This window comes from Mustelus asterias, unplaced genomic scaffold (genome assembly GCF_964213995.1).
Source record: "Mustelus asterias unplaced genomic scaffold, sMusAst1.hap1.1 HAP1_SCAFFOLD_285, whole genome shotgun sequence".
NCBI classification, from domain to species: domain Eukaryota; kingdom Metazoa; phylum Chordata; class Chondrichthyes; order Carcharhiniformes; family Triakidae; genus Mustelus; species Mustelus asterias.
The window spans coordinates 248,873-261,884 of NW_027590250.1; the positions used below are offsets into that span (position 1 = coordinate 248,873).

A 13,012-nucleotide genomic window follows, 5' to 3' on the forward strand; every position below is an offset into this window, starting at 1 on the left:
CTTGTTGGGCACCGGTGTTGAGGATGACCATGGAGGAGGTGTTGTTGTCTACCTTACTGATTGCGGTCAGTGAGTTAGGAAGTTCAGGATTCAGTTGCAGAGGGAGGAGCCGAGGCCCACACCACGGAGGTTGGAGATGGGTTTCGTAGGAATAATGGCGTGTAAGGCTGAGCTGTAGTCAATAAATAGGAGTCTGACATAAGTGTCTTTGTTATCTAGGTGTTCCAGGGTTGAGTGCAGGGCCAGGGAGATGGCATCTGCTGTGGACGTGTTGCAGCAATAAGCGAACTGCAGTGGACCCAAGCAGTCCTGGAGGCTGGAATTGATTTATGCCATGACTAACATTTTGAAACACTTCATAATGATGGCTGTCAGAGCCACCAGACGATATTAATTAAGGCACGCTGCTTGCCTTTTCTTTGGTACTCGGATAATGGTCGTCTTCTTGAAGCAGATAGGGACCTCACTTTGCTGTAAAGAGCGCTTGAAGATGTTTGCGAATACCCCGGCGAGCTGATCTGTGCAGGATCTGAGTGCTGGTATGCTTACCCCATCCGGGCCAGCCGCTTTCCATGGGTTGACCTTCGAGAAAGATGTTCTGACATCTGCAATGGTGACCTCAGACACAGGTTCATCCAAGGCTTCCAGAATGGAGGGAACGTGTCGTTTATGTAGTGTACTGGTTACCACATTCACCTGACGAAAGATTCCCAGTTCGAAAGCGGGCGGAAACATTTGAAAGTACTTTTAACAGCAGAGTGAGGAAAAGAACAGTGCTTCACGTTTAAGGTTGAATATTAACTGAATACTGTATCTTACGCTGTGTTAAATTTACCCTTCCCTTCACGGTTCCGGACGCACTCAAACCCAGCAAAACATTTTTCACTGATTCTCGCTCTGAGGGTTCAGAAAGCCTCCCTCAAACCTGCACATTCCGGCTGATTGCTGCTGATTTGTGTCAGATTATTAAAGGCTCCTGCAGCACCACCTCCGTTAATAACAGTCACTCGAAGCCACATTTCAAACGGGGAAACAAAACCAACAATGATTCTCTCTTCTCCGGCTTCACAGTGAGTGAGACAGAAACAAGCAGCAGATTTTACCCCGCAGTCTCTAATCACCCACTGTCAGCAGAACGTCGCGACTGCAGATGCATCTGTACGTTGTTTTAAACTCAGAGTGAGGATCAATAATTTATTGTCGAAAATTAACTCAATACAGTATTTTAATTTCCTCATACCTCTATCGTTCTGTGCACACTGAAACCCAATATTTTTCACTGACTCCCTTTTCCAGCTCTGACGGTTCAGAAAGCTTCTCTCAAACCTGCACATTCCGGCTCTTTCTTTCGTTGGTTTGTTGAGCATAAGCGTCACTGACCGGCATTTACTGCCCATCCCGTGTTGAGAGAACCACTTTGTTGTGGTTCTGGAATCACGTGTAGGCCAGGCCAGCTAAGAATAACAGATTTCCCCCGCCTCAAGGACATTAGTGAATCATGGGTCAATGGACAGTGGTTCATGGTCATCAGTGGATTCTTATTTCCAATCTTCTTTATTGTATTCAAATTTCACCAGCTGTCGTGACTGTCCCAGAATATTGGCTGATCGAGCGATAAGACCGCTGGGCCAACGGCCCACCTGAAGCATCTGCTCCATGTGAAGCTCGAACTCATAACCTCGGCATCGCCTGCTGGTTGCGTTGCTGTATAAGTACCGTGCACTAACCAATTGAGACACTGGAGCAATGCTCGCTGCTGCATTGCGTCAGACTATTAATGGCTCCAACAGCGTCACCTCCGTTAACAGATAGTCGAAGCCACATTTTAGTCGGGGAAACAACCCCATCAATGACACTCTCTCATCCACGTCTCCACAGTGAGTGAGGCAAGGACAAGCAGCAGAACTTTACCCCGCATTCTCCAATCACCCATCCGCTGCCAGCAGAGAGCGCCGACTGCAACTTCAATCAGCGGGTTACTGCACACCCCTGGGACACAAGACCCAACCCGGTTCAAACCTTCCAATACACCGAGCACAGGCTCAGGAAAACAAAGGCAGATTATACCCCGCTCACTGAACCTTCGAGCAGCATTTACACAATACCCGAGTGAGTCACAAACAGAATTCACACCAACTTTCCAAACCTTTTCAGTGATAAATTCCTCCATTTGATTGAAAAGCTGAGTGTTGTGAATCTGAAAATGAGCACCATGGATTTGTGTTACCCAGTGACTTGTTTCCCACTGTTCATCCGTCAGGTTTGCAATTCCATTTATGTTGTATATTGAAGGGAATCTCATTTGAAAATGAGGAGAAAGCAAGGAAAATATTAAATCTTGGAACAAATCCTGATGGAAATGGATCACAATATTTGGAAACAGGTGCATCTGTGAATGGTGTTATTGATGATTGAGTGGAAAGTATTGGATCCTTGGCCTTCTGGTGGTCAGTTAACTTCCCTCCCGTTGAGTTCCTCCCTGTGATAAGAGACATGGATTCATTTTACATGCACGTTCATAGGAGAAACGGAATAACTTCCTACCACAGCAATACTGCGGGATCAAAATAACCAAACAGACTTGTTTAGGGTTGTAAACGGTGCCGTCACGTTGGAGATCTGGAACAGGTTTAGCAGAAATATAATTGTGGTCATTCACACCCTGGTTTTGAATATCTCTGGTAGCTCCTGTCGTAGGCTCTCTGGCGCAAATTGTCAGCTCGTTCGGTTGTTAACCGAAAGGCTCGTGGTTCGAGGCCACCCAGGGACGGACCTTTGGCTGTTTTCTCCGCATCGTCATCCAAGCGCAAACAGTTGCGAGTTGGCAATGTTCCGTGGGCGTCAATAAGAAAAAGCTCTCAAGTGTTACCGGCTGTGCTGTTATCTGGTGCTCCCTACATTATTTAATGTCTTTTGATTTCAAACATATTGCATATAGTAATGTATATATGCTTCCATTATACTAAGAGACTTAACAATTGGAATAGAAACATTAATTTGTGGCTCAACATTTGTTCCAATTCCATATTCCATGTTCCCAGTCATTGCTGGATAGATCACAAATCTGTCCAACCCAGACTGAAATGTGTTCAATGATGGAGCATTTACAAGCCTCTGGCGTGAACTCTGAAGATTAGCTACCCTTTGAGTGAAGCAATTCCTCCTCACCTCAGACCTCAATAATCATCGCCTTATCCTGAGATTGTGTTCCGTGTTTTAGATTCCCGGACCAAGGAAAATGTTATCTCAGCAACCACCCTTCAAACTCGTAGAATCTGCAGTGCAGAAGGAGGCCATTCGGTACACCATGCCTATACCGATAACAATCCCACCTCCACAATATCCCCGTCACACCACGACTGTGAGGCAATTTAGCATGGCCAATCCACCGAACCCATACATCTTGGGCAGGAAAGCGGTGCACCCAGAAGGAAATGCTCGCAGACAAAGAGAAAACGTGCAAGCTCCAAACAGAAAGTCTCACGAGTCCGGAATTGAAGCTGGGTCTCTGACGCTCTGAAGCAGCAGTGCTGCACTCAGTCAGTCTTGTGTAGGTTTCATTGAGATCTTCTCTCATTCTGCGAAACTCCAGAGAATTTCACTTTAATATCGTCAGCCTGTCATCACAGGGTAACTCAACGCAGAGGAAAATCTAGTAAATCTTCACTGTACTGTCTCCCATAAATGCATAGCCTACTCTGACGAAGGGTCGTCCTGACTCAAAACGTTGACTTTACCCTCTCTCCAAAGATGCTGTAAGACGTGTTATGATTTTGCAGCATTTACTGTTTCTGGTTCAGTTTCCAACATTCTCACTATTTTGGTTTTATTCTGTCTTAAATGTGGAGACTCAAACTGCGCGCACTATTCCAGATGTGGTCTCAACAGTACCCTAATTAACTGTAGCAAGAATTCAAACACTTGGGAACTTAACTGCGTGCTGAAGGCTGGAAGGAGAAGGTGAAAGTGGATAATTGGCATTGAGTACATTCTTGTAATCAGTGACTGGGAGGACCAGGAAGATAAGATATTTGTGTCTCTTTATACTGTCATCTCTAAAGTCCATGTCCTCTCAATGCCCTGTGCCTTACATTCCCTGCCCCTGCTTTCCAGCTGAAGCTCGGGTTCACGAACTACCTGTGTCTGTATCAAGCAGCTAATTGGCCCTGGGTGCTGGACGGCCAGAGGGAGATGGATGAGAGGCAGAGACAGAAACAGGAAGAGAAGCGACATGATAGTGTTTCATAAATGACTTGTGCCAGTTGCTCTCCGTGATGAATGCCTACCGTGTGTTACCTTGTAAGTTTCACAGAAGCCACAATGATGAGTTTGGTGGGTTTTGGAAACTGAAAGTGCCACATGAGCAGCTTGCGGGACTATTTCACCTTAATGTCGATTTCATGCTCCAGCGAACAGGAATCGCTGTTTTCATTGGCTGAAGCAGTTCATGTGTTCGATCTAGACATGACAATTTAAAGGAGAAAATTGTTTTGGCGAATAAAACGTCTGCAATAAAAATTAAAAGCAGATGGTTCATGGCTAAATTAGTTTCTTAAATAACGTGCATCAACTTTCCTGATGGTCTACTGGTTCGGATTCGGCGCTCTTACGATCGTGACCCCGCTTCGACTCCCGGTCAGGGAATATAGATTTCTTGATGAGCAACGACCCTGCGTTACTTTCTGATCAGCACCAGTTCCGTCGGAATCAGTATCAGAGAGATTTCCTCTTTTGCGTCTGAATTGGAAATGTCACATGTAAAGAACAATAAAAAGAGAGCGATAGGCTGCAAAGCGCTGACGATAGAAATGGTGATGCGGGGTAAAATCTGGCTGTTAATGGGGTAGATTCTATTGTTTTCACTGACACAAATACCTCTCAGGTCTGTGTCCAAATCTCAGGCTCAATGACAAGAAAACCTTTAATTGAATTAAACAATAAATTCTACGACCTCCAGTGAAGTGGAGGCAGTTTTCACTCAGAAACCAGAGCTGATGTTCACCCAGAAAAACAGCAAAGTTTATAAACAATGGCGCCCAAACTCACGATTCATCAACGGTGATGAATTAATGCAGCTCAGCAGGATTGCCACAAGACGGTTTATCGCAGGTTCATGCTAACACTGCTCTTTGAGTGCAGTAAATTGCAGTAAAATTGAATGCAGTAGAAGGGCGGCACGGTGGTACAGTGGTTAGCACTGATGCCTCACAGCGCCAGGGACTCAGGTTAAATTTCTCAGGCCACTGTCTGTGCGGAGTCTGCACATTCTCCCCGTGTCTGCGTGGTTTTCCTCCGCGTGCTCCGGTTTCCTTCACACAGATATGTTGGTTAGGTTGATTGGCCATGCTTAATTGACCCTAGTGTCAGCGGGATTAGCAGGATAAATAAGTGGGTTTACTGGAATAGGATGTGGGTGGGATTATTGTCTGTGCGGACTCGATGGGTCAAAAGGCCTCCTTCTGCACTGTAGGGATTCTATGAGAATATATCATTACTCATTTTGACTGGAGGAACCAAAAGAGGCAATGCAAATATAAAGTGCTGTGGCTAATTGACGGGATGGTGGAATGGGACGGATTTTTCTCTCTGCTGTGAAACTGGCACCAATATCATTCATGTTTTCGATTTGGAAGTAATTCCAACTGCACTTTAATCATGTGCTGCACGAAAACAATAAATCTTCATTTTCTGTCTGGGAATCGAACCGCTGCGGTGAAAGCACCAAGTCCTAACTATTCGACCACGAGAGAAACTGCTTGTAAGAATTTTTATCTGACCTATCCATGCTCACTTGGCGCTTTGTTACTAATTCAGCAGTTTTTTTTTTGCATCCGAGGGGCAAGTCGGACTATCAAGTGCCTTTTGAAATAAACAAATTTACTGCGGATGCTGGAATCTGAAACAAGAACAGAAAATGGGGGAACATCGCAACAGGTCTGTAACCACCTGTGAAGAGAGAATAGAGCTAACGTTCAACGTCTGGATGACTCTTCGTCCAATCTGAAGACAAATACATTTGGACGAGATTTATACTGCAATGCTGAGGGATATGGGTGTGGTGTGGGTGACAAAGGTGTCAGATGTAAATAGAAAAAAACAAAGGGAATTTAAATGGTGGTGATCAATGGCTGAGAAGGGTGCTGCTGGCTGCCCATTAAGTGATCAGAATGTGTAAATGGCAGGACAAAGGAAATGTAAGTGATGGCCCGAGTAGGATGGAGGGAGAGGAGACAACAAGATGGAAAGTAAGATTTTAAATAAACAATGCAAAAAAGGGAAATTAAAAAATAAATATACATAAATAAAGATATAGGATAATAAAAATAAATAAATAAGATGAAATGAAATTAAACAAAATAAATGGAAATGGGGTGAAGATGGCAGACAGGAGATGCCCTGAAGTTGTTGAACTCAATGGTAAGTCCGGAACGCCGTAAGTACCGAATCGGGAGACCGGGGCGATATTCCTCCAGTTTGCATTGGAGTGCCTCTTCATAGCATTGTTTCTTGCCCCTTCCATCATATTACTGATGATCAAGAGTAGACTAGTGGTACTTGGTGGCGTTGCATTTGACCTGACACCGGGCAATCTTGGGCAAATTTTAGCTTTGGCGGCTAGATGGCAGTGTTGCAGTTTAGGAACAGCTTAGCTAAGGCTTTGGCAAGTTCTGAAGCACAATTCTTCAGCACCATTGCCAGATTATTTTTCAGAGCCATAGCATTTGCTCTTTCCAATGCCTTCAAGCTTCTTTTTTCTTGAAATCATACGGAATAGTAAAGTGTTTCTGTCCCGCTCAGTATCAACCCACTCTGGCTTTGTGTGCGTTTTCTCAGAAATAGTGAAGACTAAATATTCAATATTTTGATTGATACCCAATTCAGTTCACATTTAACAATAAACTTGAATTCGGAACCTTCAGAGCAGTGAGTTTTGATAACGTTTCTGCCCTGTTTATTGCCTGGGACCTGCACAAATATGAATAGAATGTGATAACACCTTCAACACTGAAAGTTCGCTCAGGATAAAAGCGACTGGTCTTGAAGGTCAAACCGTGCAATCTGATTTAACTTCAGAACCTGACTTGCGGAAGTACAATTCGGCTCAAAACCCATTTTTCATGCGGCAGAGAAATTCATCTCACATTAGAATCATAAAATTACATTTGCGCCTTTTTTTCTCTTTTTCCATGTCTCGGGCGGCACGGTGGTACAGTGGTCAGCACTGCTATCTCACAGCGCTAAAGACCCAGGCTCAATTCCCAGCTTTAGTCACTGTCTCTGTGGCGCTTGCGCGTTCGCCCCGTGTCTGCGTGGGTTTCTTCTCACAGCCTGAAAGACGTGCTGGTTATGTGCATTAACCCCAACAGGCGCCGGAGTCTCGCGACTAAGGAATTTAACAGTGTCTTCAATGCAGTATAAACCTTACTTGTGACTAATAAATAAACTTTACTTTAACTGAGCATTTTGCAGAATATTATTTAACACTTGGAAATGCAACTGCAGTTAGGCTGAGAGACAATGTTTTCTGTCACTATTTAATAACAAACGGAAATGAGGTAACTTTTCCTCACACTGAGAGATGAGGAAGTTTGAACACTGTTGTCCTATTTCACACAGGGAACCATTAACATTTTAGGTGAATTTATTAAACACCACACTTCAGAAACAGAGAATACATGACTCTGAAGTACAATCAGACAGCACGGTTCGACACTCCAGTCAGTTGTCGAGCATAGTTTTTGTAGTGTAGTGTTTATCACAGTCATCTGACACACGAAAGGTTCCCAGTTCCAAAACGGATGGAAACATTTATACATACTTTTAACCTCAGAGTGAGGAAAAGAACAATAATTCACGTTAATTGCTGAATATAAACTGAATACAGTATTTTACACAGTGTTGCATTTTCCCTTCCCCTCTACACTTCTGTACACACTCAAATCTGACAGAATATCTTGAACTGGTTACCGTTTCCAGCTCTCACTGCTCAGAAAGCTTCTCTCAAACTTGCACATTCGGGCTTTTTCATTTGTTCATTCCTTAAACATGGCCGTCGCTAGCCATCATTCACTGCCCAACCCTAGTTGAGATGCAACCATACTGCTGTGGCTCTGGAGTCACATGTAGGCCAGACCAGGTCAGGAGAGCAGATTTCCTTCCTAAGATACATTGGTGAATCATATGGGTTCCTTCAACAATCGAAAATGCTTTCACGGTCATCAATGGATTCTCAATTCCAGATTTTTCCTATTGTATTCAAATCCCACCAGCTGTCCTGGCCGGTCCCCAGAATATTAGCTGGTCGAGCGATAATTCGCCCCTCCTAAAGCATCTCCGAATGGAAAGTATTGGATCCTTGGTCTTCTGGTGGTCAGTTCCCTTCCCTCCCGTTGAATTCCTCCCTCTGGCCAGAGACATGGATTCATTTTAGCTGCACGTTCATAGAAGAAAGGGTATAACCGCTACACCACAGCAATACTCCGGGATCGAAAGAAACAAAGAGACTTGTGTAGACTTGTAAATGGTGCGGTGATGCTGTAGTTCTGGAACAGGTTTCGCAGAAATAGAATTGTGATCATTGACACCCTGGATTAGAATATCGTTAACAGCTGCTGTGTCAGTCTCTGTGGTGCAATTGGTCAGCGCGTTCGACTGTTAACCGAAAGGTTGGTGGATCCAGACCACCCAGGGACGGAGCTTGTGCTTTTTCCTTCCCATGATCCTTCAAAAGCAAACAGTTGCGGGTTGGCAATGGGTCCGTGGGCGTCAATAAAAATAGCTCTCAAGTTTTACCGGCTGTACTGTCATCTGGTGTCAGTTTGAGTGGTGACGCTGCCGGAGAAATTCAGAGCTGGATTTCACCCAGAAAAGCAGCAAAGTTTAAAAACAGTGGCGCCCAACTTGGGGTTGCAACCCACGGTCCATTAACGGTGATAAGTTAATGTTGTTCAGCAGAATTACCACAAGACGGTTTATCACAGGTTGATACTAACACTGCAGTAAAATTAAATGTAGTAGAAAAGGACGGCATGGTGGCACAGTGGTTAGCAATGATGCGTCACAGCGCCATTGGCTCAGGTTAAATTCCTCAAGTCACTGCCTGTGCGGAGTTTGCACGTTGTCTGCGTGGGTCTCCTCCGTGTGCTCCGGTTTCCTTTCCAAAGATGTGTGAGTTAGCTTGCTTGGCCATGCTAAATTGACCCTCGGGTCAGCGGGATTATCAGGGTAAATATGCGGGTCTCCGGGAATAGGGCGTGGTTTGGATTGTTGTCAGTGCGGACTCGATGGTCCTTCTGTACTGTCGGGATTCTACAAGAATGTATCATTATTCATTTTGACTGTAGGAACCAAAGGAGGCAATGCAAGTATAAATTGCCGTGGGTAATTGACGAGCTTGTGGAATGAGGCGGATTTTTCTCTCTGCTTTTGAAACTGGCAGCAATATCACTCATGCTTTCGATCAAGAAGTAATTCGAGCTCCACTTACATCATGTCCTGCAAGAAAACAAGAAATCTTCATTTTCTGACCGGGAATCGAACAGTGGTGAAAACAACAAATCCTAACCATTGACCACCAGGGAAACTGCCTGCAATGGTTTTAATCTCGCCGATCTATGGTAACTTGGTGCATTTCTTTCAATTTTAGCGGGTTTTTTTGTATTCCAGGGTCAAGTCCGTCTGACAAGAGCCTCTTGATATAAACAAATTTACTGCAGATGCTGGAATCTGAAACAAGAACAGAAGATGCTGGAAAATCTCAACAGGTCTGAAAGCCTCTGTGAAGAGAGAATAGAGCTAACGTTCAAAGTCAGGATGACCTTCGTCAGAGCTGAAGACAAAGAAACTTGGACGAGATTTATACTGTAATGGTGAGGGATATGGGTGAGGGGTTGGTGGCAAAGGTGTGACATATCAATCAAGAAAAACAAAAAGGCAAATTAAATGGTGGTGACCATGGCTGAGAAGGGTGCTGCAGGCTGCGCATTTAGAGATCAGAATGTGTTAATGGCAGAACAAAGGAAATGTAGGATTTGGCCCGAGTGGGATGGAGGGAGAGGGGACAACAAGATGGAAAGTGAGATTTAAATAAACAGTGCAAAACATGGAACTCAAAAAGTAAATATAGATACAAAAGAAAATATTAATTAATAAAAATAAATAGAATAAAATTAAATAAAACAAAATAAATGGAAATGGGGTGAAGATGGAGGAAAGGAGATGCTCTGAAGTTGTTGAACTCAGTGTTAAGTCTGGAATGCAGTAAGATCCGAATCGTGACATCGGGGGATGTTCCTCCAGTTTGCATTGGAATGCCTCTTGATACCATTGTTTATTGTCCCTTCCGTCACATTACTGATGATCAAGAGTAGACTGGTAGTAATGTGGGGCATTGGATTTGACCTGATGTTTGTAAACCGGGCAATCTTGTGCAAGTTGTAGCATTGGCGGTTGATGCCAGTGTTGTAGTTTAGGAACAGCTTAGCTGAAGCTGCGGCAAATTCTGAAGCGCAATTCTTCAGCACCATTGCCAGAATATTTTTCAGGGCCGTAGCATTTGCTCTTTCCAATGCCTTCAAGTTTTTTTTTCTTGAAACGGTATGGAACAGTGAAGTGTATCTGTTCTGTTCAGTGTCTACCCCATTCTTGCTCTTTTTCTTTTCTCTCTGTAGATCTGCCTCAGTCCTTCCCTCTCTCAGTCTAACTAACCATTCCCCTTTTTTGTTTTTGTTCCTTCTCTTCTCTCCCTGTTTGTGTGGAACCAAATTTAACTGAATTGATTCCTGAAATGAGGCAGTTGTTGAGCTCGGATTTGATTTAAAGTGGGGGAGGAGACTCAATGGGACATGTGATCTCATCCAATTCCATTCATTTGGTTCATTGCCAATACCAGCTCTGACAGCAATGACTTCTGCTGGTGTCCTTGATGGGAAATCGAAGACACTAAATTTAGGATATGATATTTATGAAGGAGGGGGATCACATTCTCCCACTGTTCGATTTTCACTTAAATTACTATACACGTTATGAACAGCTTTGGTCGAACATGTGATTACTAAAATGTAATGCAGTCGAATGAATCATCATTCATTTTGATTCGAGGAACCAGCAGAGAGTGAGCAACTGGATACAAGCAAATTACAGTGGATGCTGGAGTCTGAAAGCAAATGTGTCACAGAAAACTTTGACAAAGGGTCATCCGGACCGAAACGTCAACTCTTTTCTCTTCTACAGATGCTGCCAGACATAATGTGATTTTCCAGAGTTTTCTCTTTTGGTTAAAGTGAGCAACTGACGGGCTTGCCGGACGAGTTTAGTTGCTCTACCAGTAAATCGGAGCTGCATCAAGTACGTACGTTGGTATGTTCCTGCAGTGTATTGGTTATCACGCTCGCCTTGCATCTAGAAAGTCCACGGTTCGAAGCCAGGCAGAAACATTTCCAGATGGCTTTGTTTCAAAATGGTTCAGATTACAGAGTTATTCTCGTTTATCACGAAACATTAGTTGAACTATTGAGCTTTCTACGGCATTTCAGGCGGAAATAACTCAGTAAAGAATATAAAAGGGAAGGTCTGTGACAGTGAGCAAGACAGGGTGGATTAACTGACACAAGGAATAACGGTCAAGGGCAACATTGGTTGGTTCCGGTTATTTTTAAACTTTGCTGCTTTTCTCAGTGTACTCCAGCTCTCCATTCCTCCCGCAGTGTCACCGCTCAAACTGAGCCTTTCTCCATCCCGCTTTGTAAATTTCACAATTACTGCTTTCTGAATGAAAACTGCTTGCAATCAGTCGAAGTCAAATAGTTTAGTATTTCATTCATGGAGAGGTTTTCTTGTAATTTAGCCCGAGAATGTTATCCAGAAATGAGTGCTATTTCTGTCAATGCAAACGGTTAAATCTGACCCATTACCACCCAGATTTTACCTTGTATCACCATCTCTATAGGCAGCGTTTTGCATCATATCACTGTTTTTCACTATTTGTGTTTGTTCTTGACCTATTGCACGTGTGACATTTCCAAGTCGGAAGCAAAAATGCAAATCTCACTCCACCGATTCTGGCAGAGCTGCTTTGGACCAGGAAGTATTGCTGGTTTGTTTATAAAAATAATTAAGTCTTAATATATCGAACGCAGCCTGCGACCCTGAAAGCGCCAAATCCTAACCACGAGACCACCAGGATCCCATCTGCCTGATTTTCCGAGAGACTGATTACAGGAATATGCACAGCGCCAATTGTCCACAAGTCACACACTCCTTTCTGTCTGTTAAGATTTGAAATTCTTCATATTTTCACATTGGCTTCCAGTGTGATGAAAGCAGAGCTCTGATCAGCTGATGTTGTTCAGTCAAGTTACCACAGTAAGGTTGATATCTGTTCGATGCTAACATTGCTCTTTGAATGTGATCAGCTGCAGTAAAATTTAATGCAGTTGAAGGTAGCGTACTCATTTTTACAGGAGCAACCAGCAAGGGCAATGTAAATATGAATTGGTGTGGGTAATTGACGGGATTGTGCAACGGGACTGATATTTCTCCCTGCTGTTCAAATTGGCACAAGTATTGAGCGACGATTTTCAGATGGTTGCCGTGAGTTGGGTTTCGTGGTGTAATGGTGAGCACTCTGGACTTTGAATCCAGCAATCCGAGTTCAAATCTCGGCGGAGCCTTGCTTTAATTTGCAAAGGCAGATGATTGATTTGCTGAAGGGCGCTTCGTTTCAATTTCTCACAAAGCAAGAACAGAGAGGACAATTTGTCAGCCAGTTCAACTGCTATTACAATGCACATTGCTGAGCCTCAGGCGCCAGATCCCTGCAACGTTAGTGTTTTTCATCTTTTCGCTGTTCTTTAACTCCTCTGTTGAAAAAAAGCAGTTGGTGTCACATAATAACAATTCGACTGGAGTCTGGCAATTATTGAGCAAGTGTGTGAGCGCGTGTGTGTGTGTGTGTGTGTGTGTGTGTGTGAGCGAGAGAGAGAGTGTGTAGGGGTGTGTGTGTGTGTGTGTG

The 13,012-nt window shown here is 43.8% G+C and overlaps 1 non-coding gene across 1 annotated transcript; it reads left to right on the forward strand.

Moving 5' to 3' along the window:
- The first annotated feature begins 12,599 nt into the window (after positions 1-12,599).
- On the forward strand, positions 12,600-12,671 carry trnaq-uug (transfer RNA glutamine (anticodon UUG)). Its single transcript has one exon. It is a non-coding gene; the product is annotated as a tRNA-Gln (tRNA).
- Positions 12,672-13,012: the final 341 nt, after the last annotated feature.